Genomic DNA, 13,704 nt, shown 5'->3' on the forward strand with positions numbered 1-13,704 from the left:
GAAGAATAAAAATAAATCAGTAACTAAAAATATAATAAAGAAAACTCTAAATTAAAATCTAGACTAATTGATAACAAGACTAATATAAAATTCAATAAAATACACCCCGAAAACGACGCCAAAAACCTGTTGCGTAATTTCTTGCTCGCAAGCGCACGTTGTCAAATTTTAATAAAGGATGAATAAAGTATAGTTTTCACGAGGAGTATGCTTGAAAATTATAATAGTGCTTGTAATTAGAATAGGCTAAAATTTATTTAGAAAATTAAATAGAAAATTTTTTTGATCAGACTTAAATAATCAAGAAAAACTATTAAGCAAATCACATGCTTAAGAGAAATATCACTGAGATAAATTATCTAGAGGATTTGATTTCATCTGGTTTTGACAACGACTACTTCTAATTAATTTATGCTCATGAATTCCTTTCATCTAATAGCCAAGAACACTTAGGTGTTTCTATTTCCATCTCCCGAGCAATAAATAGAATGGATCAGATAAACTTCGATTCCAATATCCCTATTAAAAATATGGGCTTAATGATATGTGATAAACGATGTTTTTATACAAGCTCTGTTAAAGTTATACACTCTCCCGAGCTATATAAACATTAACAATGTATTTTCTAATGGTCCTATTCAAAATCCTCTCTCTCGAGCACCGATTTCAAATAAATATGACATTTCAATTATTGATCAAGTAATTGAAAGAAACTCAATTCTATAAAACACAATTAAATTAAGGGAATTCAATCCGATAAATAAAAAAGTCGCAGAAGTTGTCTCTACCAAGCTACATCATCCTCTAGACTTAAAAAGTTTAGTTCATAATCAAAAATAGGCAAAAAAAATTCATGTTCTTCAATCTAGATATCAATTCAGAATTTTAGAGCTTAAGTAAAGAATAAAAAATCTGAAGATGTGGTTCCGTGTCCAGCTTGCGCGATCTTTGTCTTTGTTCCTCTTGTTCTTCGGTTTTCTGCAGATTTCTCAGCTTTTCAATCTCTCTTGATTTCTCTCGTTCGTTCTGTGATATAGAATTTATGCCTGCGGCTGCTCCCCTCTTGATTCTCTTCAATTTCCCTTTTATACATGCTCAAACGCCCATAGAATAAAGCCCAAAAATCCCCCATCTTCAAATCTGCTACTTGATTTTTTTTTCCTAATCTGTGCAGTAGGGCTACAACTCTGACGCATCAGCGCTTCATTCTCAAGAAACATGCATAGCAGCTCTTCATTCCCAGCACAATAGCGCTTCCTTCACGTAAAAGTAGCGTTGTAGCGCTACTAACATAGCGCAGTTGCGCTATCCTCTCGAAAAACAGGCACAGCAGCGCCTCCTCTTAGCGTAATAGCGCTTATTCAAAATCCTAAATTTTTCCACTTTTTTTATCTTGTTTTCACCAACTTTTGTATTTTCCTGTATATCACACAAACAACAATAAAAACACATAATTCCGCTCAATACAAAGAAAAAATCCACATTAAATCATATGCAAATTAAGTAAATAAAAATGCACTTATCATCTGCATTCCCTGAGGTTTGTCTATTTGAGAAGTGAACTTCCTTCGAATTTGATAAAAACATAAAGGTCTCCCTTACGTTGACCCATCAGCAAGGTTCGACCCGTTGTTCAGTCCTTAATGCAAAGAGATTTGTCAGTAAATTCACAATTTAAAGGATATTGTGACGTTAACTGACTAACGGAAAGCAAGTTTTGAGTTAATTGTGGTACATGCAATACATCATGGAGAAGTAAGCCATTATTACCATCAGAGACTAGAATATCCCCTAATGCATTGATCTTTAAAGGAGAACCATCACCAATGAAGAATAAATCATGGCCAATATATTTTTTGAGATTTTGTAACATACCTGAGTGTGATGCCATATGATTTGAGGCTCTAGTGTCAGATGTACATTCGACATCTAGGACTGATGTATCCATGGTGAGGCCACCGAGGGCTTGAGGAAGATCGTCACTGCTTATTTGTTGGTGTGGTAAGCTCCAATATATTTTTCCAATATGTCCAGGTCTTGCACAGAGTTGGAATTGCTGGTTTTTGTACATTTCTCGTTCCGAGCTGGTCATCCATCATTTTCAAAGAGGTGGTGGTCATGGAGTATGATCGTTCACTTGTTGTAATTGTTGTGAATCATTTCTTGCCTGGTTGAGCCGCTGAAAATTATTGTTAGTATCTTGAAAACCTCTACCTTTTGAGGAGAAATGATGGTTTTGACTATTGTTGTTATAAGTTTGTTGCTGACGTTGTGAGATGTCCATAAAAGTTGTATGATGGTGAATTGGATGATTAGACCCATGTGTTGCGTTGTTCGAATCCTTGTAGGAGAGAGGAAACTTCAGAGTATGATGACATAGGAGGTTTGAGTATGGTCGTTGTAAAAGCTTCATATTTCGGACCAATTTTGGCAAGTAAAGAGTAAACTTTCGTCTTGTCGGGGACTAGATTTCTTATGGCTGCAAGAATAACACAAATACCTTTAAATTTTATTTAATGTTCCGCCATGAACTGATTTGGATCTTTTTTTGAGATATGTAAGTTGCTGTCGAAGAGTAAATTCACGTTCTTGTGAATCTTGAGCATATGCTTCTTTCAAAGCATTCCAAACTGATTTTGATGATTCTAGCACAATGACAAGGCCCAAGGCTTCTTTGGTGAGTATTCATACTCCAACCAAGCAAGAGGCGGTCGTATTTTTGCCATGGGAGATATTACTCTGAGATTGTTTTTGTTTCAGTGGTTGAAGCTGCATCTGTCGTGACGTTGGTTTCGTACATGGCTGGTTTCTCTTTTTCACCAATGAGGAGTTCAACCATGTCTTGGCTTTCTGCAAGAGCGAGTAACTGTTCATGTTAGGAATCAATCCGAAAGAATACGATATTCCGAGAATTAACAAACACGAACACCGCAACAAGAACAATAATCCAGAAACATATAAAACCAACGCACACAGATCAAACTCAACACACGCGAAAGCAAATAAACGACACAAGTTTTTATGTGGTTCGGTAAAGAATTTGTCTACGTCCATGGGAGAGCAACACAACCATTTTATTAATCACCAACAGAACAAATCCAAGCTCAAGAACATAGCTTATTACAGAGATAGACTAAGATAAACTCTCAAACTAGATACAGACTCAATTCAAGATTTTATACTTGAATTCTTCCCTTCACAATCTTCGCTTTGGTTTTCTCCTCCTAAATCTCTCCTTCTTCTCTCTCAATATATTCTGAAGAATTTTGATTTTTCTGTTATCTTCGTTACAGCCAGCTTCCATCTGCTTATATAAAGAATTACATCGACTTTCATCTTGGGCTTTAGGTCAACCACAACTTACGGCCCAATTACAAAGTCAACATGGTCCAACCCGATAAGCCTTCATTCATCAGTCTGATCTGCTCTCGTACTTCGATCTGCATTGATCTGCCTTCAAGCTTACAACTTCTCGGAAACTTCATCTGACTTCTAACCAAGTCACCGTACTCGAGCAATTGATCTGCATGAACTCATCCGAAGACTCGTTTGACAATTACTTCGATCTGATCTCAGTATTCGATCTGGACCATGAATTCATCTGATCACTGAACTCATCTGATCTGCACTATTTGATTTGATCTGATCTCTTCTCTATTCGTATTCAATCTGATAGAAGCATACTTCAACAATCTCCACCTTGATTCATTCTGGTTGAATGTTGCTCTCCATCCTAGCCTCCTTGGCTAATTTCCAATCACCGCATTAACTAAGTCCAAATATTTCTTGAACTTAGCATACGGCAGTGACTTTGTCATAACACCTGCAGGGTTTTTTTTCTGATGTTATCTTCACAAGGATCACATCTCTTTTTTCAATTACATCTCTGAAAAAATGAATCTTCACATCTATGTGTTTCGATCGTTCATGATAGACTTGATGTTCGTCAAGTGTATTGCACTTTGATTGTCACTGTGTACTACAACTTGATCTTATTTTACACCAAGCTCCGCTATCATTCCTTTTAACCACAATCCTTTATGGCCTCAGTAACAGCTATGAATTCTGCCTCAGTGGTAGAAATAGCAACCACTGAATGTAAATTTGACTTTTAGTTGATCGATGTGCCATAAAATCAGAATCCACATATCCAACTGCCGGATCAATCCCATCTTGCTGTTTTTCAAACTTCAACCCCAACCCAGTTGTGTTTATGAGATATCGGAGAATCCATTTTAGAGATTTCCAATTATATGTTCCCGGATTAGCCATAAATCTTGACACTACACTGATTGCGTATGCCAGATCAGGCCTACTACACATCATTCCATATATGAGACTCCCCACTCCACTAGCATATGGAATACCAGCCATCTTCATCTTGTCTTCCTCACTTTCAGGTGAATGATTCGCAGATAGCTTCAAATGATGTCCCAGAGGGGTCAAGACAGATTTTGCTTGATTCATGTTATACCTCATAACAACCTTCTTCAAGTAGTTCTTCTGACTCAAATGAATCTCCTGTATTTTTCTGTTTCTCATTATGTCCATGCCCAAAATCCTCTTCGCTTCTCTAGATCTTTCATCTCAAACTCTGAGTTTAGCTGTTGTTTCAAGGATGATATCTCTGTCCTACTTTTACTTGCAATAAATATATCATCAACGTAAATCAGTAGATATAAGATAACATGCCCTTCATCCTTCTTCAGATAGACACATCTATCATATTGGCTTCTCACAAAACCAATACCAATCATGAACTCATCAAACCTCCTATTCCACTGCCTCGGACTTAGCAGATGGATATGACTCAGCAGAAGTATTGGTGGTTTCTAAAGGTGATCAAAACCACGAATGGATATTGGATTCAAGATGATCCTTTCACATGTGTCCTACAAGATGATCAAAAACACATGGTTTGATGAGTTCATGATTGAACATAAATTTCTCACAAAACCAATAGTTTATGTTCTGGTATCTTCCTTGACTCTTCGATTTGGATTTTGGCATGTATTTCCCATTGGATGTTGACCGCGTTAATCAGTGTGAATAAATTCAACTGGCAAGCGTACCAGGTCAAGTAATAATATAGTGGACAAAGGTCCAAGTGTCGAACCCACAGGGACTGTATAAAAATGATTACCAAAATATATTTATTTCTACTTAATCTAGACTAATTAAAAAGGATGATTTCATATTTTATAAAAATTAATAAAATTGCAATAAAGATCAAATTAATTAAAACGCAGCTGGAAACTTTGGATTAACTTAAATTTGGAAAAGTTCGATCAAGGACTCACGTAGGTACCAGACAATTCATGTAACAAGCAGTAAATCTAAGATATCAGACTTAATCGTAATTCACGGGAATTTTCCTAATTTGTTCGAAGGACTATTTCTAGAACAATCAACCTATTCAAATATTGATGAACTAATCTTTCGTAATTCTAATCAAATTTGAATGCATAAATTGCTGTGAAAATTCAGTAAAAACCTAAACCGCATAATGAAACCGAATTCTATTTCTAGTCAGTTTTACACTATGTTGATTATCGAAGTGATCAAAATCGAGACTTCCTCTGTCGACTTGGAATCGATTAACAAGCAAACAAATAACTGGCCAAGAAATTTGTAAGACAAATATAAATTCGATAATTAATAAATTCAAATCAAGTCTAAAAATCCCAAATAAACAAACGAGTTTTATACATAAATTGTCTGGCCCAATCACCTGGCCTTGATCGAAAAAGAAAAACTACTCACAATTCATAATTCAAAACCAAGTTTTAATCATGAATTGATAAAAGAAAAATAAAAGAAAAGAGAAAAGAATTCTTCTCCCAAGCGTGTAGCCGTCTCTGCCTCCGTCTCCAACTCAGAAAAATTGTGGAACCCTTGTAAAATAATAAAAACTCCTATTTATAGTGTTTGGAAAGCCTTAAAAATTAATTTCCTAGTTGAAATATAATTTTCGGAATTTTCTGGCCCGTCAACACGCGCGTGTGCGCCTTGGAGTCCTCGCGCGCGCGCTTCATTAAAATACAGAGACTCAGGTTTCCTCTCTCGCGCGCGCGAGATAAAAGCTCGCCCGCGCGTTCTTCTCAAAATTCTCTGGAAATTCCTCTTGTGCGCGCGCGAGATAATTCCCTCGCGCGCGCGCGCTCTATTCTTGCTGAACATGCCCGATAGCTTCCTCCTCAGCGCGATTGCTCACCTTCTTAGCGCGTTAGCGCCCATTGAGGCGCTAAACTCCCACCAACAGCGCAACTTTTTCCTGCTCCGAGCGACGATTTTGAAAAATTCATATCTTAAGATCTAGCCGTCGGATTGACCTGAAACTTGGACTGCAGCTTCAAAACATCTTGAACTTTAATCTGACTGGTGAAGATTGGATTTGGATCTCTCAAAAATTAAATATGATTTTTATGTCAAGACTGCTCTGTTATTCGCTCTTCAAAAATCCAATTTCCTACAAAATTAACCGGGGAAGTGAAATACATACACATGAACTAAAACACATAAAAAACACATAAAAATAATATGAACTCACACAAAATATAAATACAACTAACACAAACTAACGCATACAAAATGAACTTATCAACACCCCCATACTTAACTTTTGCTCGCCCTCGAGCAAGACATGCAAAAACAAAATGCAAACAAAAACATGAGTAATGATGATTCATAAATGTGCAAAGCCTCCGAGAAGTTCAATCACAAAACCAAAAACACAGACATGCTCTCAACTTTTCATAATACACCTTCGGTTTAACGTGAACGTGTGTGTGTGAAATGTCATTCCAATTTCATGCAACTTAGATCGAATTCCGTCTCAAATCTGCTTAGCAACGTATGACAATTCAGTGCAAGTTTCACTCTTCAAGTGCTCATTCCTTCCAACAACCTCTAGACTAAACTCACCTCCCTTGAGATAATAAATTACACACCTCCGGATTTTGCATCCGGTATTGCTTTAGCCCCAATAATTACCCGTTGACTTAGCTACAATTGGATAGGATATGAAAAATCATTCTATTTTTTCTTTCTAATCCCCTCGTCTATAGCCCGGATGGAACATCAATCCCATTTAATCCGCATACTTAGCCTTAAATTTAATTTTTATTATAGGATTTTAATCCTTTCAAGGCCCGGATGGAATTGTATAAAACTCTTTTTTTTCTAGGTGCGCCCAAGATCATAAGTGTAAACTAGAGCCTCATCAAAATTCATAGAACACAATCAAGATCCACAAATCACCTATTGCCGTGCAATGGTCAAACAGACAGAAACTTCATCAAATCTTTCGCTACACTCCACTAGTCTAACAAAAGTGCTTATAAATATTCACAGTTCAACCTACAGTTTCTCATGTCAAGTCAAGAGCAAAAAAAATTTTTTCAAAAATTCATTTTTTTCAAATAAACTTCATCATCATTGGCTATTATGACTCATCCAACTCATGCAAGACAACATAAACACAAAACATAATGAAATGCATGAATACAAACTATATGCAATAGACTATACCAAATGAATGCAAACACAAACACAAACAAAACTAATCTACCCCCCCATACTTATCCAAAGCATTGCCCTCAATGCTTAGAACAATAAACAAAATGCAAGACAAACAAAAACACAATGAAAACAACAATAACACTCCCCTGGTTTTCGATGCATCCTCTTCCTTCTTGACAAAATCCTCTGGGACGGTATCAGCAGTCTAGATTATCGGCGAGCACGACCAACTGGCATGGGAAAGAAACAATAACCAAATAAAAACAAAAATAAAAACCAAAAACATAATAATAAAAAAAACACTGGGTTGCCTCCCAGCCAGCGCTAAATTTATAGTCTATAGCCCGACTATACTCCTCTTTGAGTGGCGAAATTCAAGGTGATTTATCCACCGTCTGTGAAAAACTCGAATCAGTCCTGCACTTGCATGCTACATCATTAAAGAACTTGTGCAAGGGATTAATTCCTGCAGACAACTGCACCTGCAGACATTTACCAACATCAGCATAAATTACATCAATAAAATTAACATGAGAGCAAGATTTGACAGTTAGGCTATCGGTAGCCGACTTAAACATTTTAAAAACAACTTGCTCATCATTCAATCTCAGAACCAACTCTCCCTTCTCAACATCAACTAGGGCTCTACTAGCAGCAAGAAAAGGACGCCCTAAAATCAGTGGAACCTCATAGTCCTCATCCATGTCAAGAATAACAATATCTACAGGGTATATAAAGTGTTCTATCTTGACTAGGACATTCTCTACGATCCCTCTCGGATATTTAATAGAACCATCAGCAAATTTAAGAAAGATAGTAGCAGGTTCTATATTTTCAACTCCTAATTTTCGAGCAATAGAATAAGGCATTAAATTAATGCTCGACCCAAGATCACACAACACATTCTCAAAAGACAAACTTCCAATATGACAGGGTATAGAAAAACTCCCTGGATCCTGAGATTTTGTTGGAAGCTTCTTTTGCAACACCGCCGAGCACTCCTCCTTCATTGTGACTTGCGTAAGATCACTCAGCTTCTTTTTATTTTTCAGCAAATCATTCATAAACTTTGCATATCTCGGCATCTGAGCTAAAGCATCTGCAAAAGGTATGTTAATATGCAGTTTCTTGAAAATTTCAAGAAACTTTTTAAATTGAGACTCAAATAATATTTGCTTAGCTCTAAGGGGGAAAGGTAAAGTAGATAAATCAACATTTTCATTAACTTCAAATTTTGAACTCTTACCTTTCTTACTTTCCTTGGAGGAATTTTCAACCCGCACATCTTCCATAACTTCTGAACTTTTCGGCCTCTCCATGGTCTCTTCTTCGTCCATCTGCTTCTCCTCAGACTGTGCTCGAGTCACGACCATAATAGCATTCACGCCTCTTGGATTTGGTTCAGTGTTGCTAGGCAACGCTCCAGTAGGACGAGTAGAGAGTTGGGTTGCGATTTGACTCATCTGATTTTCCAACCTCTGCATCATAGCTTCTTGATTTTGTAAACGAGCCTCAGTACCCGCCACATATTTCATCATTATTTCCTCGAAGCTCGGCTTCTTCTCCTCTTGCTTGGACTGCCAGTTCTGATTATAAGTGTTGTTGTAGGAGTTGTACGGCTGCCGTCCTTGATTTCCCATAAAATTTACCGCATCAACTTCAAACAACTGCTGATCTTCTTTCAGATTCCCTTGTGCTGGCGCTGTTTTCATGAGTGCCACTTGATGTATTAGAGAGTCGATCTTAGCGTTCAGGGCCATCAAAGCATCGACCTCCAGAATTCCAGCCTTCTTTTCCTTTTTTACATCCGGCCATCCAATGTTACTCTCTGCCATATTGCCTATGATCTCCCACGCATCAGCTGGCGTTTTCCTGAATAGACATCCATTGGCAGCAGCATCCAGCATAGATCGAACCGACTGATCGGCTCCGTTGTAGAACGTCTGGGTCTGCTGGCTTTGAGTAAGATTATGTTGAGGATATGTCCTCAACATCTTTTTGAACCTAGTCCACGCCGCATGTAGAGATTCTCCCTCCTTTTGCTTGAAAGATATAATATCAGAGAATAACTTAGCCATCTTCGTAGGAGGGAAATATTTCTTTAAGAATTCTTGGACAAGTCCCGTCCAAGTAGTAATAGAACCAGTCGGCAGGTCATCGAGCCACTCCAAGGCTTCGCACTGTAATGAGAAGGGGAATAACCGCAGTCTCACTGCATCAGAGGTTACCCCATTGACTTTGAAGGTGTCGCAGATCGACAGGAATCGCTCCAGATGAGCGTAAGGATCTTCAGTAGAAGTGCCTCCAAACCGTGCTTGAAGTTGGATCATCTGAATAGTGGAGGGTTTAAGCTCAAAGCTGTTCGCCTCAACAGTGGGGCGAACGATGCTGGATCCATAACCTTCAACCGGAGGCCTAATAAGATCCCAAACAGTGCGGTTGTCAACTTCGTCAGCCATCTCTTCCTCAGACTCAGAATCAAGCTCCAAATTAAGATATTTCCTAGCTCTCCGAATCCTGCTAAGTGTGCGTTCTATCTCCAAATCGAGTGGTAGAAGATTTTTGAATAGTCTAGATCGACGCATGCACTAGAAGATGAGTACCTGACAACACAAATAAAAAAAAATTCAGAAAGCAAATAAATAAAAAAAAATAGTCTAATCTCAAGAGAAATAAAAATTTTGATATCAAACAGTCCCCAGCAACGGCGCCAAAAACTTGACCGCGTTAATCGGTGTGAATAAATTCAACTGGCAAGCGTACCAGGTCAAGTAATAATATAGTGGACAAAGGTCCAAGTGTCGAACCCACAGGGACTGTATAAAAATGATTACCAAAATATATTTATTTCTACTTAATCTAGACTAATTAAAAAGGATGATTTCATATTTTATAAAAAATAATAAAATTGCAATAAAGATCAAATTAATTAAAACGCAGCTGGAAACTTTGGATTAACTTAAATTTGGAAAAGTTCGATCAAGGACTCACGTAGGTACCAGACAATTCATGTAACAAGCAGTAAATCTAAGATATCAGACTTAATCGTAATTCACGGGAATTTTCCTAATTTGTTCGAAGGACTATTTCTAGAACAATCAACCTATTCAAATATTGATGAACTAATCTTTCGTAATTCTAATCAAATTTGAATGCATAAATTGCTGTGAAAATTCAGTAAAAACCTAAACCGCATAATGAAACCGAATTCTATTTTTAGTCAGTTTTACACTATGTTGATTATCGAAGTGATCAAAATCGAGACCTCCTCTGTCGACTTGGAATCGATTAACAAGCAAACAAATAACTGGCCAAGAAATTTGTAAGACAAATATAAATTCGATAATTAATAAATTCAAATCAAGTCTAAAAATCCCAAATAAACAAACGAGTTTTATACATAAATTGTCTGGCCCAATCACCTGGCCTTGATCGAAAAAGAAAAACTACTCACAATTCATAATTCAAAACCAAGTTTTAATCATGAATTGATAAAAGAAAAATAAAAGAAAAGAGAAAAGAATTCTTCTCCCAAGCGTGTAGCCGTCTCTGCCTCCGTCTCCAACTCAAAAAAATTGTGGAACCCTTGTAAAATAATAAAAACTCCTATTTATAGTGTTTGGAAAGCCTTAAAAATTAATTTCCTAGTTGAAATATAATTTTCGGAATTTTCTGGCCCGTCAACACGCGCGCGTGCGCCTTGGAGTCCTCGCGCGCGTGCTTCATTAAAATACAGAGACTCAGGTTTCCTCTCTCGCGCGCGCGAGATAAAAGCTCGCCCGCGCGTTCTTCTCAAAATTCTCTGGAAATTCCTCTTGCGCGCGCGCGAGATAATTCCCTTGCGCGCGCGCGCTCTATTCTTGCTGAACATGCCCGATAGCTTCCTCCTCAGCGCGATTGCTCACCTTCTTAGCGCGTTAGCGCCCCTTGAGGCGCTAAACTCCCACCAACAGCGCAACTTTTTCCTGCTCCGAGCGACGATTTTGAAAAATTCATATCTTAAGATCTAGCCGTCGGATTGACCTGAAACTTGGACTGCAGCTTCAAAACATCTTGAACTTTAATCTGACTGGTGAAGATCGGATTTGGATCTCTCAAAAATTAAATATGATTTTTATGTCATGACTGCTCTGTTATTCGCTCTTCAAAAATCCAATTTCCTACAAAATTAACCGGGGAAGTGAAATACATACACATGAACTAAAACACATAAAAAACACATAAAAATAATATGAACTCACACAAAATATAAATACAACTAACACAAACTAACGCATACAAAATGAACTTATCAGATGTCCTCCTATCACTTCTGTCCCTCGCCGTAAGACCTTCACCATGCGATTCAGTGTTTGTGTTTGACTTTCTCTGAAGTTCCTTGGATTGAATAGCAGACATAACTTCTTACAAGGTTATTGTTTGTTCTCTTCCATATAGAAAAGCTTCCCTGAAATTTTCATATGCTTTAGGAAGAGCATTCAGAAGTATCAAAGTCCGATCTTCATCCTCAAGCTTTACTTTAATATTCTTCAAGTTATCCAATATCTTGGTGAATTCTTCAATCTGGTCTTCAAGGTTCTTCTCATCCTTGATCACAAAGGAGTACAACCTCTGTTTCATGTACAGACGGTTAGCTAGGGATTTCGTCATGTATAAATTTTCGAGTTTAGGCCACATCGCCGCTGCAGATTCTTCTTTGGCCACCTCCCGAAGAGGTCTATCACTCAGACAGAGAATAATTGCACTGTGTGCTTTCTTGAGTAATTCATCATTGTTCTTTATATCATCAGACATCTCCTTCTTCTTCTTAAGAGCTTCCACCAATCCTTGTTGTATCAGGATTGCCCGCATCTTAATTCTCTAGAGCGAGAAATCGTTCTTGCCCGTAAACTTCTCAATATCAAACTTCATTGATCCCACCATCTTTGCTTAGTTTCCCACAGACGGCGCCACTTGTTAGGAATCAATCCGGAAGAATACGATATTCCGAGAATTAACAGACAAGAACAATAATCCCAGAAACAGATAAAACCAACGGACACAGATCAAACTCAACACACGCGAAAGCAAATAAACGACACAAGTGTTTACGTGGTTCGGCAAGGAATTTGCCTACGTCCACGGAAGAGCAACACAACCACTTTATTAATCACCAACAGAACAAATCCAAGCTCAAGAACAGAGCTTATTACAGAGATAGACTAAGATAAACTCTCAAACTAGGTACAGACTCAATTCAAGATTTTATACTTGAATTCTTCCCTTCACAATCTTCGCTTTGGTTTTGTCCTCCGAAATCTCTCCTTCTTCTCTTTCAATATATTCTAAAGAATTTTGATTTTTCACTTATCTTCGTTACGGCCAGCTTCCATCTGCTTATATAGAGAATTACACCGACTTTCATCTTGGGCTTTAGGTCAACCACAACTTACGGCCCAGCTATAAAATCAACATGGTCCAACCCGATAAACCTTCATTCATCAGTCTGATCTGCTCTTGTACTTCGATCTGCATTGATCTGCCTTCAAGCTTACAGCTTCTTGGACACTTCATCTGACTTCTAACCAAGTCATCGTACTCGAGCAATTGATCTGCATGAACTCATCCGAAGACTCATCTGACCATTACTTTGATCTAATCCCAGTATTCGATCTGGACCATGAATTTATCTGATCACTGAACTCATCTGATTTGCACTATTTGATCTGATCTCTTCTCTATTTTTATTCAATCTTATAGAAGCATACTTCAACAGTTCAAGCCACAAGCGATAATTTTCTCGGGTAAGTTTGAGTGTGACAAAGTTGGCAACATTCAAGGAAATTGTAGGTGTCATGGTTAAGGTGTATAGAACTCTCTTTATCTCACAAATGACTCTAGTACCATAAAAAAATTGAAAACTGGATAATATTTTGTACATGTGATTCTCTTTTTAACGTGAGAAGAGAATTCAAGATGTATTATATTTTTATATCTATTTTACAGTTGAAAGTGATCCAATAAATAGAAAGATGAGATTACAATCAATTGCTCTCTATGTTTGTGCTGTCAATTATCTTGAGTGAAAGGAGATGAATACTCTTTACCATTTTGACACGATTGGGTGTGGATATTATTCCTCAATTGTCTCGTAGGATCTGTTAGATTAGGAATAAAGGAGGTGTCATGATTTGATTCCTTAGC

The sequence above is a fragment of the Henckelia pumila genome, chromosome 3, assembly GCF_033568475.1.
Source record: "Henckelia pumila isolate YLH828 chromosome 3, ASM3356847v2, whole genome shotgun sequence".
In the NCBI taxonomy this organism is placed as follows: Eukaryota; Viridiplantae; Streptophyta; class Magnoliopsida; order Lamiales; family Gesneriaceae; genus Henckelia; species Henckelia pumila.